The 15,115-nt window shown below is 36.5% G+C and overlaps 1 pseudogene; it reads left to right on the top strand.

Annotated features, from left to right (window-relative positions):
* Positions 1–4,374: 4,374 nt before the first annotated feature.
* Positions 4,375–4,787, top strand: LOC103607636 (annotated as a pseudogene).
* The last annotated feature ends 10,328 nt before the right edge of the window (positions 4,788–15,115 follow it).

The following is a 15,115-nucleotide window of genomic DNA, read 5'->3' as shown; positions in this document are numbered from 1 at the left end:
ATGTTTTTTTTTTTTTTTTTTTTTTTTTTTTTGTCTTTTTTCGGGCCCGGCAACGGATCGCAACCCTCAGTTTTGGGCCCGTACTGGACCGGGACCGGCAACGGGATCGCAACCCTCGGTGTTGCTCCCACACCTCTCTCAGCCAGTGAGCGGGAACCGGTCTGCATGTGGGATCCAAACCCTCGTCGGGAGCGCCACCGCGCTCCCAAGTGGCGCACTGTAGCAGTGTGCCACCGGGCTGGCCCTAGATTGATGTTCTATGTTAACACCATCTAAAACTTCCTACAAGGGCCGGCCCGTGGCTCACTCGAGAGAGTGCAGTGCTGATGACACCAAGGCCGCGGGTTTGGATCCTATATAGGGATGGCCGGTTAGTTCACTGGCTGGGTGGGTGCTGACAACACCAAGCCAAGGATTAAGATCCCCTTGCCAGTCATCTTTAAAAAATAAACCTCCTACAAGCTCAGACAGGACCTATGAAATATAACTACTCAAGGAGTCCTTTTCTGAAGTCTTTTATTGAGCTGTGGTCTCCTTTATAGGAAAGAAATTTGGTAGAAATATCTAATTAAGAGGTATCTGAATATAGCAGTTGAGGAAGGAAAAAGATTGGGAGAAGACCCCAGATGTCATAAAGGAAAGAGAAGATGAGGCACAGGAAGTAGCTAGTGTTATTTCTGTTGCATGGTTGCATGTCTCAGAAAACTCCCAAGAAATTGATTCGATCCTATAGACATTTTTCAATTTGGGATAGAAATTTATTTTTCAGTAAAATAGGTTTAGGATACATATAACACACAGGAAAACAATTGAAAATAGTGACTTGAGTGTTTACAATACCTCATTATATAAGAGAACTTTTTCAGAAAATTATTCTTCAATGCATGATATGTTGCTTTCTAGGAAAGAATGGGAGTGACAACTCAGCTGCAATGGCCTGTGGAGAGAGAAAAGGAGCAATTAACAGCAAAAGAAGGTCATATGGAAAGAAGGAGCTAGATTCAGGACATTTTTAGGAGGTAATGATTGGGTTGAGTGACCGTGTTTAGGGAATGGGGGAGGAGAGATGTCATCTAGGATTTGGCATGGACCACGGGTAGATCATGGCAAGCATATGTGAAATACAAAATCCAGGAGGCAAAGCAAGTATTGGGGAAAAATATAAATTTAAATAGTATAAGGATTATAAACCCTGTAGTTTTTTCAACTTTGAGCTCTATCTATCTTAGGCCTCTTCCAAACAGCATAAACTACTGCTTTCTATGTGTAACCTGTTTGTTTATAAAGAACAGCCAGTTATATAAATTGGAGGATTTGAATATGTTGGGAAGGATAGAGAGACTAGAGGAAATAATTTAGAGATAAAGTTGTCTTAAAAATATCTTCTCACATGCTCGGATTTAATTAGCTTTAATTACTCCTACTAGTAAGCCAGGATTCATTATAAGTGATATGCAAGGATATACTTTTTCCCTTGTGAGGAAAAAAATTAAGGTAGCAGGTCTGGTTGCTTGCTGTTTGCATATCTCCAAGGGAACCATCTTTGACCCTTGGCCTACCCTGGAATATGGCCCTTGGAGTGTTCTTTATGTTAGTGATGACGATTTTGTTATATATACCTGGAGCAATGGACCATTCCATACTGGCTTGCCTAATTATTTTGCACAAAAATCAAGATTGATAATATGAGAATAAATTCTGGTGCTCTAGGTTGATAATAGCTAATAATGTTGTATTGTATATTTCAAAGGAGCCAGAAAAGAGGATCTTGAATGTTATAACCACAAAGAAATGATAAATGTTTAGGTGGTAGATATGCTAACTATTCTGATTAGATCATTATACAAAATACGCATGTATTGAAACACCAAACTGCATCCCACAAATGTGTACAATGAAAAAAATAAAAATATTGATAATATGTACCTGGTTTTATTGTTGGGGTCCTGAGTTTTTGTTGCCATGGCTGACTGTATAGCAGAATATGCATACACAAATAGCCTCCCACAAAAGCCTTGGACCCTGAGACTTGGGCTTCTGTGGGCAGAAACATTCCACAAGTGTGTATAGTTTGCTGGGGGGAGAGGGGATGTGGGGAGGGAGAAAAAGAAAGAATTCCCATGTGACTTAGAACAAAGGACATCAGAAGCCTATTTTGGACCTCTCTGGGCTCTGCTGATGCATCTTTTTCTTGTTGCTTTTTCTCTTTATTCTTTGCTGTAATAAATCTTAGGCATGTGTATAACCTGCTATTGAGTCTTGTGAGTCCTTCTGGGATCACCAAAGGAAACAACCACATACATAGAACTGAAGAAATTTAAAACCCAATTTGTCTGTCTGAGTCTTGATAGGATTTACTGAAAAAAGAATAATCAACATATGTAGGTATCTGCTGTGTATGGATTCAAACCAAATCAAATATTTGGTCTGTGTTCAGGAGACATTTATAGTTTCTATAGGGATATAGAATACATATTAGGAAAATGCTTATGAGCATATTTATAAATAAAATCAATTTAGCGATAAATGCAGAAGGAAGGCAGAATTAACGAGAGATTAAAATTGGTAGGAGTCAAGCACAGTTAATGGAAGATATTGGGTTTTTAAGAAAAGGTATAGGACCACATTATCAAATAATAGCTTTCATTTTCCCCCCATATGTACTTTAGCAGTATGTAAAATAAAAACATTTTCCCCTAGATTTTATCTGATATATTCTGAGTTCAACTCAAGTTTGACTAAACTATTTGTGTGGAGTCAAAATTGTACTAAATCAAAATATAAGTATTTTACATAACAATTTTTATGAGCCCTCCAGTTATGAATTTAAGCTGTGGGTTAATATTCTCATGTATTATCATTCCAAAGACTCCACACCAATTCTTGTTATAATCAATAAATTATATCTAGTAATTTCTTCAGTTATTAAGTTAAACTGCTTGCATCCAAAGAAGTTTACCTAAACTACATATGTGCAAGGCAGTCTCCAAGCAGCCCAGATTAAGAATGAACTTTGAAATAGCCAGATAGCTCCTCCAATGTTCCCACAAATAACTACAAATTCTAGACAAAATATTCAAAATTACCAAAAGGCACTAGAGAGCAAGTAAAAAGCAACAAATTCTTAAGGGAAGTCAACACTTGGAGGAAGGAAATAGCAGTTCATGAGCTTCCTATAAAAAGTCATTTAGCCTAAGGGCAAGCCCCAGTTGGCACCATGTAGAATGACTAAAATTTAGAGAGAAACTTGCAGACTTACTGGCTTGAAGAACCAGAGGTTGGAGTCAAGGGTGGTTACAGAGTGTTGTACGATCTAAAGATAGTATCATGTACTGCCTTGATATCTGGTAAACTTAAGAGGGTCTTACAAGTTCCTATCCCAACTCTGCTCTTTTTGTCAAGGACCAGGCATGTTTCCTCCTTATCCCTGAGTAGCAGGTTTTAGTCCCCTTTTAGCCCATGGAATTATTCAACCAAACCAATCATATCCTCCCTCAGGAACCAGGGACTACCTCCTCCTCTTGATACTACAAAGCCTGATTTCCACAGCCCTTGGTTATTCACTGTTTCCAAATGCAACCCTTGTATGGCCCTGTGTGAGGTGTGATTTCCTCCCCTCCCAGGCTGTGAGTATACGTGATTAGTAAACTGCTGTCAATCTCATCTGTCCAGTGTCAGGTGTCATGTGTTAGGGCTATTCCCAAAAAAGCAATAAAAACCGACAGCAATAGAAAGTGGGGGAGAAATCCCAGAAAGGAGGAATACACAGAGGGGGAGCCTTAAAGTCTGTATAGAAACTGCCCAAATCTTTGGCCAATCCCTAAACTACACATGTTCAGGACAGACTCTAAGTAGCACAAGTAAGGCTAAAAGAACTGAACCTAGTTAGAGTTTGAGTTCATCCAAGTGTCCTGGAAAGAATATGAAACTACCTGGAGAAATAGGAAAATGTGACCCAGAAGCCAATCAATTACCCCAAGATGAACCAGATGTTAGAATTATAGACAAGTATTTTAAAGTAGCTGTCAGAGCTATGCTCAAGGACTTAGAGGAAAATATAAGAAATAAAAAGATAGGAAATCTCACAAGAGAAAAAGAAACCATAAAAAAAAGAACTGAAAGGTAATGCTAGAACTGAAAATGACAATGTTTAAAATAAAATTTTCGTTGGATAGCCTTATGATCCAACGGAAAAAATTGAAGAAAGTGTCTATGAAATTTGAAGGTCAGAAAGGAAAATAAAATAATAAACAGTGACTAAGAGTCCCACAGAACAATACCAAAAGATCTAATATGTATATATATATATGGCTCCTGAAGGGGAAGAAAGAATGGGGCAGAAAAAAATTTTTAAAGAAAAAATGGACCTATCGCATGGCTGCTGCCACTGGTACTGAGGAGCCCCTGTCCCTGGAGAAATTTTTCCCAAAAGGCAACACAGAGAAGGCTGAGAAGGAGCTAGAAGAAGATGACTACAAGGAGCTAGATGAGACTTTGTCAGAGAGACTTGGGGTCTGACAGAAGTTCCCAGAGAGGGTCTGTTGGCAGCCAGAGCCATTTTTGGTCTCTTCTTTGTGGCTCAAAAGATGTACAGCTTTTCCAGAGCAGACTTGTTGACTGGGACAATTTTCTTTTTGATCTTGGTTCTTCCTGTTGTCTTTGAGACTGAGAAGTTGCAAATGGAACAATAGCAGCAACTGAAGCAGAAGCAAATATCTCCAGGGTCTAACACAGGGACATCAGGAGAAATGCCAAGGGCTCTACCATCAGTTCCTGGAAAAATCTAGATTGTCACTTATATTTAAGCCATCTTTGTGGGAGAAGTTTGAAATTCAATAGTGTTCGATCTGATTATTTGAATTTTTAAAAACTTGGGTATACTGATCTATCTAAACCAAGTGAGGAAAACTCTCACTACATTGTCTCACTGAAAGACTTCCAACTTGCAACTGTGCACTCCATGTTTCCTGACTTATTTCTTCTGTCCTCACTCAGATACTACAGTGCAGCAACACAGAGGGGGTTACTCCAGCTCTGGCCACCCTATCCCTATCACTGAATTGCTTCTAACCCATAGATCTCCTCACTATCCCATTGTACGGTACAAATTGATGCCAGTGGGAGAGATGTACTCCTGACTAGTTATGACTGCTTTGTTTTTTTAAAGAATGGAGTTGTTGGGGAAGGACATGAACACATACGAAATTGACAAAATACATTACAGCTGCAGCATACAGCAGCCACTGTTAATTCCTATGTATATTGCAAAGGAGGAAGGGCAGCAGCAGCTTCATTCATAGGGTGGGGACTGTGGAGGACAGATCAGGAAATCATTTCCTCTGCACATTTTGTCTGTCAGGCTTGGGTGTATGTTTTTTAAAAGTCAGTGCTCACTTTTTAAATTTAAATATTAAAAAATGATTCCAACCAAAAAAATGGCTGAAATTTCCCCAAATTTGGTGAAAGATATAAATTGCCAGATTTAATAAGCTCAGTGAAGCCCAAGCAGTATATAAGGAAAATCACATCTAGGTACAACAGAGTCAAACTGCTGAAAAGTGAAAGTAGAGATAAAATTTTGAAAGTAGCCAAAGAAAAATGACATAGTATGAAGAGAACAAAGATTTGAAATACCACTGACTTATCAGAATCAAGTGAAATGACCTCTCAAAAGTTATATAAAAAAAAAAGTCAACCTAGAATACTCTATCTGGAAATAACATTCAAAGTGAAATGAAATGAAAATATCCTAAAAGAATAAAGGCAAATTAAAAACATTTTCACTTAAAACTAAGAGAATTTGTCACCAGCAGACCTGTACTACAAGAAATGCTAAGTACAGATTTTTAAACAGAAGGGAAATAATACCAGATGGAAACTGTTCAGGAAGGAATGAAGAGCATCAGAACAGTAAATACATGGGTAAATATAACAGACTCTTTTTCCCCCTCACAATTTCTTTAAAATATATGACAGTTCAAAGCAAGAATTATAACATTCTATAATGGGATTTATAACACACATATATATATATATTTATTTATTTATTCATTCATTCATTCATTCATTTATTTTATTTGGTGATGGTCAGTACATATAACATGTATATATAATACATATGACAACTATAGCTTAAAGTATAAATGGAGTGAAAAGTTCTTGTATTTTATGTAAAGTGGTACAATATTAACTTTAAAACACTGTGAAAAGTTAAGGATATTTATTGTAATCTCTAGGACAACCACTAAAATAAAAGCTCAAGGAGATTTTGCTAAAATTATAAATTAAAACGGAATTCTAAAAATTATTCAGTTAATCTCAAAGAAGTCAAGAAAGGAGTAACAGAGGAGCAAAAAACAGATGGGACAAGCAAAACAATAGTAAAATCAGACCTAAATCTATCCATGTCGATAATTACATTAAATGTAAATGGACTAAACACTTCAATTAAAAGGCAAGGGTTGTCAGAGTACATTAAAAAGTAAGATTCAATTATATGCTGTCTGTCAGCGATGCAATTTAAATATAAAAACACAGGTTGAAAGTAAATTAAAGAAAATGTTATACACAAAGTATAAGCATAAGAAGGCTGGAGTGGCTACATATCATGTAAAATAGATTTCCAGACAAAGAAAATGATCAGAGATAAAGAAGTACATTTCATAATATAAAATAGTCTATATATCAGGAAGACAGTTATGGTTGTGCATGCACCTAATAACAGCTTCAAAATACATGAAGCAAAAACTGGCAATATGTAACACCTCTTCTTCAGGAATTGATTAGAAAATGCAAAAAAATAAAAAATTGGTAGGGAAATACAAGATCTGAACAATACCATCAGCCACCATGACCTAACTGACCTAATTAACTGTACCCAACAACTGTAGAAGGATGAACTATAAAAAAATTTTTTTGGCAAGTTTGGAGACGGATCTCCTTCCCTTTGACAATTGAATCATATTTTTATTTACAGAGTCACATTTCCATTCCTCCCTTTGGCTGATTAAAATAACTTAAAGTACATCTTAAAATGTTCTACATTTGAGCTACTTTGTAATGTGAGAAATAACACATATTCTGAAACTATGAACATTGCTCTCCTAAAGGAGGTAATGAGTTTATTCTAAAGAGCGATAGTTTATTCTAAGGGCTGTTGATAACCAACTTTCATTTCTTAACTATCTTTAAATTCTCCAGAATCTTCTAATATGTACATTCTACCTCTTACATTGCTTGAAAATAATGGACCTCGGGCCGGCCTGTGGCTCACTCAGTAGAGTGCGGTGCTGATAACACCAAGGCCATGGGTTTGGATCCCATATAGGGATGGCCGGTTCGCTCGCTGGTTGAGCGTGGATGTACATTCTACCTCTTACATTGCTTGAAAATAATGGACCTCGGGCCGGCCTGTGGCTCACTCAGTAGAGTGCGGTGCTGATAACACCAAGGCCATGGGTTTGGATCCCATATAGGGATGGCCGGTTCGCTCGCTGGGTGAGCGTGGTGCTGACAACACCAAGTCAAGGGTTCAGATCCCCTTACCGGTCATCTTTAAAAAAAAAAAGAAAAGAAAAGAAAATAATGGACCTAGAAATAGACTTTTCCTCATATAGCATATTTCCCTTTTAAAATTATGTGTAAATTCAGTTTTATAAATACATTTAAAAATATTAGGAGAGCTGCTATTTCACATTAAAAGAATAGGTTTAATAAATCCTTAGATTTTTGTTTATAACACATTGTATTTTGCAAGGTATTTCACATTTATTCTTCACACCAACACTGAGGTAGACAGCATTTCACAGATGAAGGACCAGGCTTAAAGAAATTAGTATCTAGGCCATATTATAGCTTGAAGTCAAATGGCAACTGAGTAGTGGAACCAGGTCTTCTGGTTTCTAATAAAATTCTTTCCATTATTCTGATAAAAATTAAAATAATCTTTTAATAATACAAATACTCACTTTATTTTGTTGTATAAGTTTAGATTTTTATAAAAATATTTTCTTAGGGGCCGGCCCGGTGGCGCACTGGATAGTGCGCCGCTTGGGAAGCGCGGCAGCGCTCCCGCCCGAGGGTTCGGATCCCACATAGAGACCGGTTCCCGCTCACTGGCTGAGCGAGGTGCGGGAGCAACGCCGAGGGTTGCAATCCCATTGCCGGTCCCCGGTCCGGTACGGGGGCAACACTGAGGGTTGCGATCCGTTGCCGGACACGGAAAAAGACAAAAAAAAAAAAAAAAAAAAAAAAATTTTCTTAAAGTGACATCTATTTGGTTTTATGTAACTATGTAACTCTTATAATCTAATTAGAATTTTCATACTGGTGAGAAATGTCTAGTATTCCCCATTATTGGGTAGTAGCAGTTGCTTTCACTTTGCCACTAAAAATGACATTACATTAAACACTTTACACATTCATCTCCTTGTGAACCTGTGTAAAATTTCCTCTGGAGTATATCTAGGAATGTAATTGCTAGGTAATAGCATGTGGGCTTTATCACCCTTATTAAATACTGCCAAACTTATTTCCGGCATGGCCACATCAACTAACCGTGAGCTATGCTTTGGGGTTCTTGCTCCCCTACATCCTCACAATCATTTGATACTATCCAATTTCCTAATCTTGGCCAATTTGCTAGATTTATAAAAATCTCATTGTTATTTCAATTTAGATTCAATTGCTACTGAGATTGAGAATCTCTTTATAAAAATTTCCTTTTAAAAAAGGACTTTGACCTTTTCCTTTAGAATTTTCAGTTTTTCCCGCTGATCTTCAGAAGTTCTTTGTAGCTATTTATCCCTTTATTGGTTTTATATATTATAAGTAACTTGTCCTAGTCAGTCTCCTTTGTGTTAACATTGCCTATCATAGCTTTCGTTGAACAAAACTAATTTTGGTGTACTCATCCCTTTGTGAATCAGGAGTCTTGTCTAAGAAATCTTTTCCACCCTGAAGACATTTTTCTCTTTTTAAAATTGTCTTTATCTTTTACACCTTTAATCTAACTGGGGTTTATTTTTTTATGTGGCATATGGTAGAGACACAATTTTATTTTTTCTTTTATGAAGCAAACCATTTTTCCATTATTCACTAAATAATCCTTCATTCCCTCAATAATTCAACCATCACATACATTCCATCATGTACCATTCCTGACTCTGTGTCTTGACTCTCTTCTGTTTCTTTGGTCTTTTTGTATGCCCACTACCCAAAATATACTGTTTTTTAATATTTAGTAGGTGAATCTTTCCTCTTTTCTCTTCTTTTTCAAATTATTTTAGTTTGTGAAGATTTATTTATTCATTTACAGTTTATCATTTTGTCAAATTCCTGCAAAAAAAATCTTGCTAGGATTTTCATTGGAATTGCATTAAATTTATAGATTAATTTTGTGGGACTGAACAATTCTACAATGATAAGTTGTCACAACCAAGAACATGATATTAATATCCATTTATGCAGGATTTCTTATCTTCTGTTTATTTCTATACTTTTTTCTCTTTAATTTGTTTGAATATTTTAAAATATGAATATAGTAAATTCCAGCAGTAAAAAGAGATATCCAGTGAAAATAAGTATAGTTCCACTCCTTAACCCTCTTCTTCTTCCCAGCTCTTCTTCCCAGAGGAAACCAGTTTCTTTTCAGAGATTTTCTAAGCATATACAGACATATATGTAATAGAGCATTTAATTGGGACTCTTCCTGTCAAAATTTGAACAGAGGTGAGAAATATATATATGTTATATTCCAAATAAAACACCGTACAAGAATTTCAGCATAGATACTCTTGAGCCCCTCGTCCACATTAAGTATATGAAAAGTTTAAGAGGGAAGATATGTGAAAAGGATTACCTTAGAGATATATATATATGTTATATTCCAAATAAAACACCGTACAAGAATTTCAGCATAGATACTCTTGAGCCCCTCATCCACATTAAGTATATGAAAAGTTTAAGAGGGAAGATATGTGAAAAGGATTACCTTAGAGATGGCTGTGCTGTGGAGTATTTCAGAGAGAGGATGGGGAATACTTCAGGTCAGAGGGAGGGATTTTGGCAGGACCTCTCAGAAAGTCTAATACGTTCACCTGTGATGAGAGAGGCACAGTACATTAAGAAGAGGTTGTTCACACTTCGGGACCAGTCTGCCATTCTTGAGTTTGTTTGGCCTAATATTGCTTGAGTATTTCCTGCAGATCAGATGAGGACCACAGAGTCTGGGGCCGTTTTGAGTCCTGACCAAGACGAGCAACAGGACTCAAGAAGAAATGTCCCTATGGAGTGGACCATGGAAAATCCTATTAGCAGTGGAAATGTCAGTAAGAGGAAAATACATTGTCCTGGTCATGGGAAACAGTTATATATTCCTAGAGGAGGCCTTGAAAGGACAAAAGCACTTACAATAGAAACGCTTTTAAATTCTTGCCAGCCCCAAGGAATGAGAAGTCATCTGATTTAGTTATCAGATTTAAATCTCTAATGATCAACCATATGAACATAGTCCTGTTTAAAAATCAAACATTCTCTAGTAGCCCTATCAGGGTCTTTTTATGGTAATGTGGAGTATTGGTAATGATAGATCTCAAATTCCAAGCCAGGGTTCTCTCTTCCATGCTGTAAGGAATAGAATTCGGAAGCTCCAGTCGAGGACCTTTTTTTGCTCATTTCAGTAGATCTAAATCTGTTATTGAAGAAATGTTGACTCTTTTGCAAGCCCTCTGCAGTATATCTCCATGTGGAGCCAGGGGTGACCCTCTCACACTGCAGGAAACACAAATCTCAGGCTCTTTAATTAATTTATTTATTTATTAAATTTTTTTTTTTTGTCCTTTTTGAGACCGGCCGCACCGTGCTCAGCCAGTGAGCGCAGTGAGCGCACCGGTCATCCCTATATAGGATCCGAACCTGCGGCAGGAGGGAGCACTGCTGCGCTCCCAGCACCGCACTCTCCCGAGTGCGCCATGGGCTCAGCCCTCAGGCTCTTTAATTTATATAAAGGAATTACCCTGTTGTCATCTACAAATCTGAAACCTGAAGTGATTTGATTTCCTTTTAAATAATAACAAAGAATGCCTGTACTACACATATTTTCCATGCATTTATTTTTAAAAATTTTTTTGTTGTGGAGGTGGTTTTTTGTTTTTTGGGGATTTTTGAGGGGGGTGTTGATTGTTTCTGAGTAAGAGTATGAGAAAAATGTTCAATTTGTGTTTTTTCTTCTCAGGGAGGCATATTCTGATCCCCTTCAATTTACCACTGTTATTTAATGTGATGAGATAAATAACTAAAATTCTGCTTTCTCTTATTCTTTGCCTCCCTCTATTAGATTTTCCTCAATCTGAAACCTGAAGTGATTTGATTTCCTTTTAAATAATAACAAAGAATGCCTGTACTACACATATTTTCCATGCATTTATTTTTAAAAATTTTTTTGTTGTGGAGGTGGTTTTTTGTTTTTTGGGGATTTTTGAGGGGGGTGTTGATTGTTTCTGAGTAAGAGTATGAGAAAAATGTTCAATTTGTGTTTTTTCTTCTCAGGGAGGCATATTCTGATCCCCTTCAATTTACCACTGTTATTTAATGTGATGAGATAAATAACTAAAATTCTGCTTTCTCTTATTCTTTGCCTTCCTCTATTAGATTTTCCTCATGTTCAGTCTACTTATTCTTGCAGTTTTTCCTTTAGCTTTGGCTCCATCACTGTGAAATTGAAACTATAATTAGTCATTTTCTAAGAATATTGATGTTAATTAATAAAACACATTGCTGATTTAGGCACTGTTTTTAAATTAAGAAGATCCAGGCAAATTACATTGTGTTCTGCTATAACAATAAACAATAAACATAATCTGATGCAAAAAATCTTTATTACCAAAACAGATAATATTTTCTTACTGTTTTTCTCATCCTTAGTGTATTGAATACACACTATATTATAAACTGCTCGGGCCAATGTCATCATGATTTACTGAGGTTCTTGTTCCTAGAAACCAACAAAATAATGGATATTCACAAAGACCATAAAAACCAATCATACTCATAAATGAGAAAAAAGGACAATATGAGTATATGATCATGTAAACAGATGGGAAAAGTGTAGATCATTCAAAGTAGAGAAATAAAAGGAGGGTAGTGCTGGATTATGTCATATTCATTTGGTCAGTACATGAAAAATTCAACTGAAGAAAATGCTGATAAGTCAAATGTTAAATGGCCAAAGCCATGGAGCATATCAGTGCCAAAGTTAGAAGCAGGGTTTGTAGCCAGTTCTCTATAACGGGGTCTTGGACCCCCTTCATCAGAATAACAATTAACACGTGTTAGAAATGCATATTTCTAGGCCCCAACCCAGACCTAATAAATCATAAGTCGACAGAAACAGGGCCCTGCAATCTGCTTTTTAAACAAGTTCCTTGTGATTCTTTCACTCACTGAAGTGGAGAACTGCGACCCTAATCTCTTAATTCCCTGCCTGGGCGCCAGTTACTTAAAGAAGTATAGTCACCTTGTAGTTTTTTATTTTTGTTTGTGGCTAATTGTTGGCAAATATTTTCCTGCATAGTTTGCATTCTTGAAATAAGCCTTTAAAAAATCCTTTTAAAATATTAAATTTAAAATTTGTTTTATTAACGACATGCTTTCCACCATAATATGACAAAGTTGCAGATATGTAACTGATACCATCATAAAAATTTTCAGCTAAAATGTATCTTCCTAATAAAATGTTAAGAAATTCAAGCCATTTACTTATCTTTTAAGAAGACATTTGAAATACTTAAGGACAACGTGATTTGCTTCACAATGAGCTGGTAGTTGTTAAGCTGGGTGATGATTAGGTGGGGTTTAATGTATTTTTTTTTTTTTGGTCTACTTTTATATATGTATGATACTCTCCATAATAAAAAAGTGAAAAAAAAAAAAACAACTGCCCACTCAAATGCTTTGTAATGGCTCTCTTATTATAAAATACCTGGTGTTTGTTATTACTGTCTCTGTTTTTTTTGCTAGTGGAAATTTCAGATATAAAATTAAGCATATACTAACTGGACATTGATTGTAATTGTGAAGTTCAGTTAAGCTGACTGGCATTTAAGAGACCCAGAGAATGTTTACTATGGATAAGATTTTTTTTTAATACTAAGAAATTCCTACAGTGTCCATCAGCAGATGAATGGATAAACAAAATGTGGTATATATGTACAAAGAAATATTATTCAGTCTTAAAAAGGAAGGAAAATCTGACACATGCTGTAACATGGATAAACATTTAAGATAGTATGCTAAGTGAAATAAGCCAGTCACAAAAGGGCACATATTGTATGATTCCACTTATTTGAGGGACCTAGAGCAGTCAAATTCATAGAGACAGAGTATAGAATGGTGGTTGCCAGGGGTCAAGGGGAGAAGAGAATGGAGAATTATTGTTTAATGGGTACAGAGCTTCAGTTTGGGAAGATGAAAAAGTTCTGGATATGGATGATGGTGATGGTCAGTGTGAATGCGCTTAACGCCACTGAACTGTACACTTAAAATGGCGAATTTTGTTATGTATATTTTACCACAATAAAAAATAAAATTATTGAGCACCGATTAGGAACCAGTCATTGTTGAAAAAGACAGCAAGGTGCCTGGCCTCATGGAGCTTCCATTCCAGTGGAGGAAACAGACTAACTAGAATATAAATAAGTGAGATAATTCTAAAGGAAATAAGAGGGTGATTTTGTGACAGAGTAATGAGGGGTGGGTGGTATTTACTGTAGACAGTGGTATTTGAGATGAGATCTAAAGGCTGAGAATGAACCTCTAAAGGCATTCCAGATAAAGGATGCAGCAAGTATAAAAGTCTGGAGGAAGGGAAGGATTTTATGTGTTTGAGGAAGGAAAGAGGCCAAGAAGTAGACAGAAGCCAGTGTTGTGCATGGCCCAGAATCTTTTGAGTTGTACAAGAGATGATGATGGGTTAAGAGGAGGGTCAACCAACTTTTTCAGTAGAAGACCAGATAATAAATAATTTAGGTTTTGCAGGTCAATAAAGGAAAAAGTAAATTCCTACAATGACATTGGTAGGAAAAAAGTCTGACATAATATCTATAATTTTGAGAAAGGAGTGGTCAATAGTGACAATTTTTTTTTTGTTCCACTTAGGAAATGACCAGAGCCTCCCCTGAACTATCATCCATCCAAAGTCGGACAATAATAGGAAGAAGGGCTAGAAGTGAGAAAGAAGAGAAAAGTACAATGTTTGTTAAAAGACTGATGTGGGTATTTGGAAGAGATAATGTTATTGAGCTTAAACTATTGGCAAAATTGGAAGTACACAATTTGCTTTTAATGTAAGTTATCACCATTCCATCCTCCAGAAAATGTAAACTCCTTAAGCGTTTGGCACATATGATGCCCAATATGTATTTGTTGAATAAGATTTTACCTTCTTTTTTGTTCTTTTTGAAGTTTATACCCTGTGAAATCAATGCCCTAATGCTGCCCCCTGGTGGCTAAAGGATTTCTTCACTGGACACTGCACCTAAGCCTGAACCTTCCCCGCAGTGCTGTGATCTGGAAACCAAGTTTTTACTTGTTTAACTGTGTAGTTCCCCTTCCCCACAAAGGATATTAAGGGTGTTAAAGCATATTAGTAGTATAGGTAGAAGAAATGTTTTCCTTCTTTTAAATTTCACATTTTATTTTTTTAACCTATCCAAGTAGTCCTAAAATTCTTTTTTTTTTTTTTCTTCCTTTTTGTCTTTTTTACTGACCAGTAACCGGATCGCAACCCTCGGTGTTGCACCCGCACTGCGCTCAGCCAGTGAGCGGGAACTGGTCTCCACATGGGATCCGAACCCTCAGCGGGAGCGCCCCCGCGCTCCCAAGCGGTGCACTCTCCAGTGCGCCACCGGGCCGGCCCTGTCCTAAAGTTCTTATTACAAATTGCCACTATGTAAGAAGGTAACAAGGTATAGTATATGGTATATGCAAGAGTAGTATTTCCCCCAACTTAAAGCTAAAAATGACTTTTTAGCCAAACTTCCTTTTTAAAAAATAGTTAAATTTAGCTTTCCTTTTTTGAGATTAATCATTCTTTCCTTTTAATAAATTTTTAAAACTC

Source organism: Galeopterus variegatus, unplaced genomic scaffold (assembly GCF_000696425.1).
Source record: "Galeopterus variegatus unplaced genomic scaffold, G_variegatus-3.0.2 Scaffold7603, whole genome shotgun sequence".
NCBI classification, from domain to species: Eukaryota; Metazoa; Chordata; class Mammalia; order Dermoptera; family Cynocephalidae; genus Galeopterus; species Galeopterus variegatus.
The sequence above is the reverse complement of the archived record's forward strand: the minus strand, read 5'-3'. Positions and strand labels throughout refer to the sequence as shown.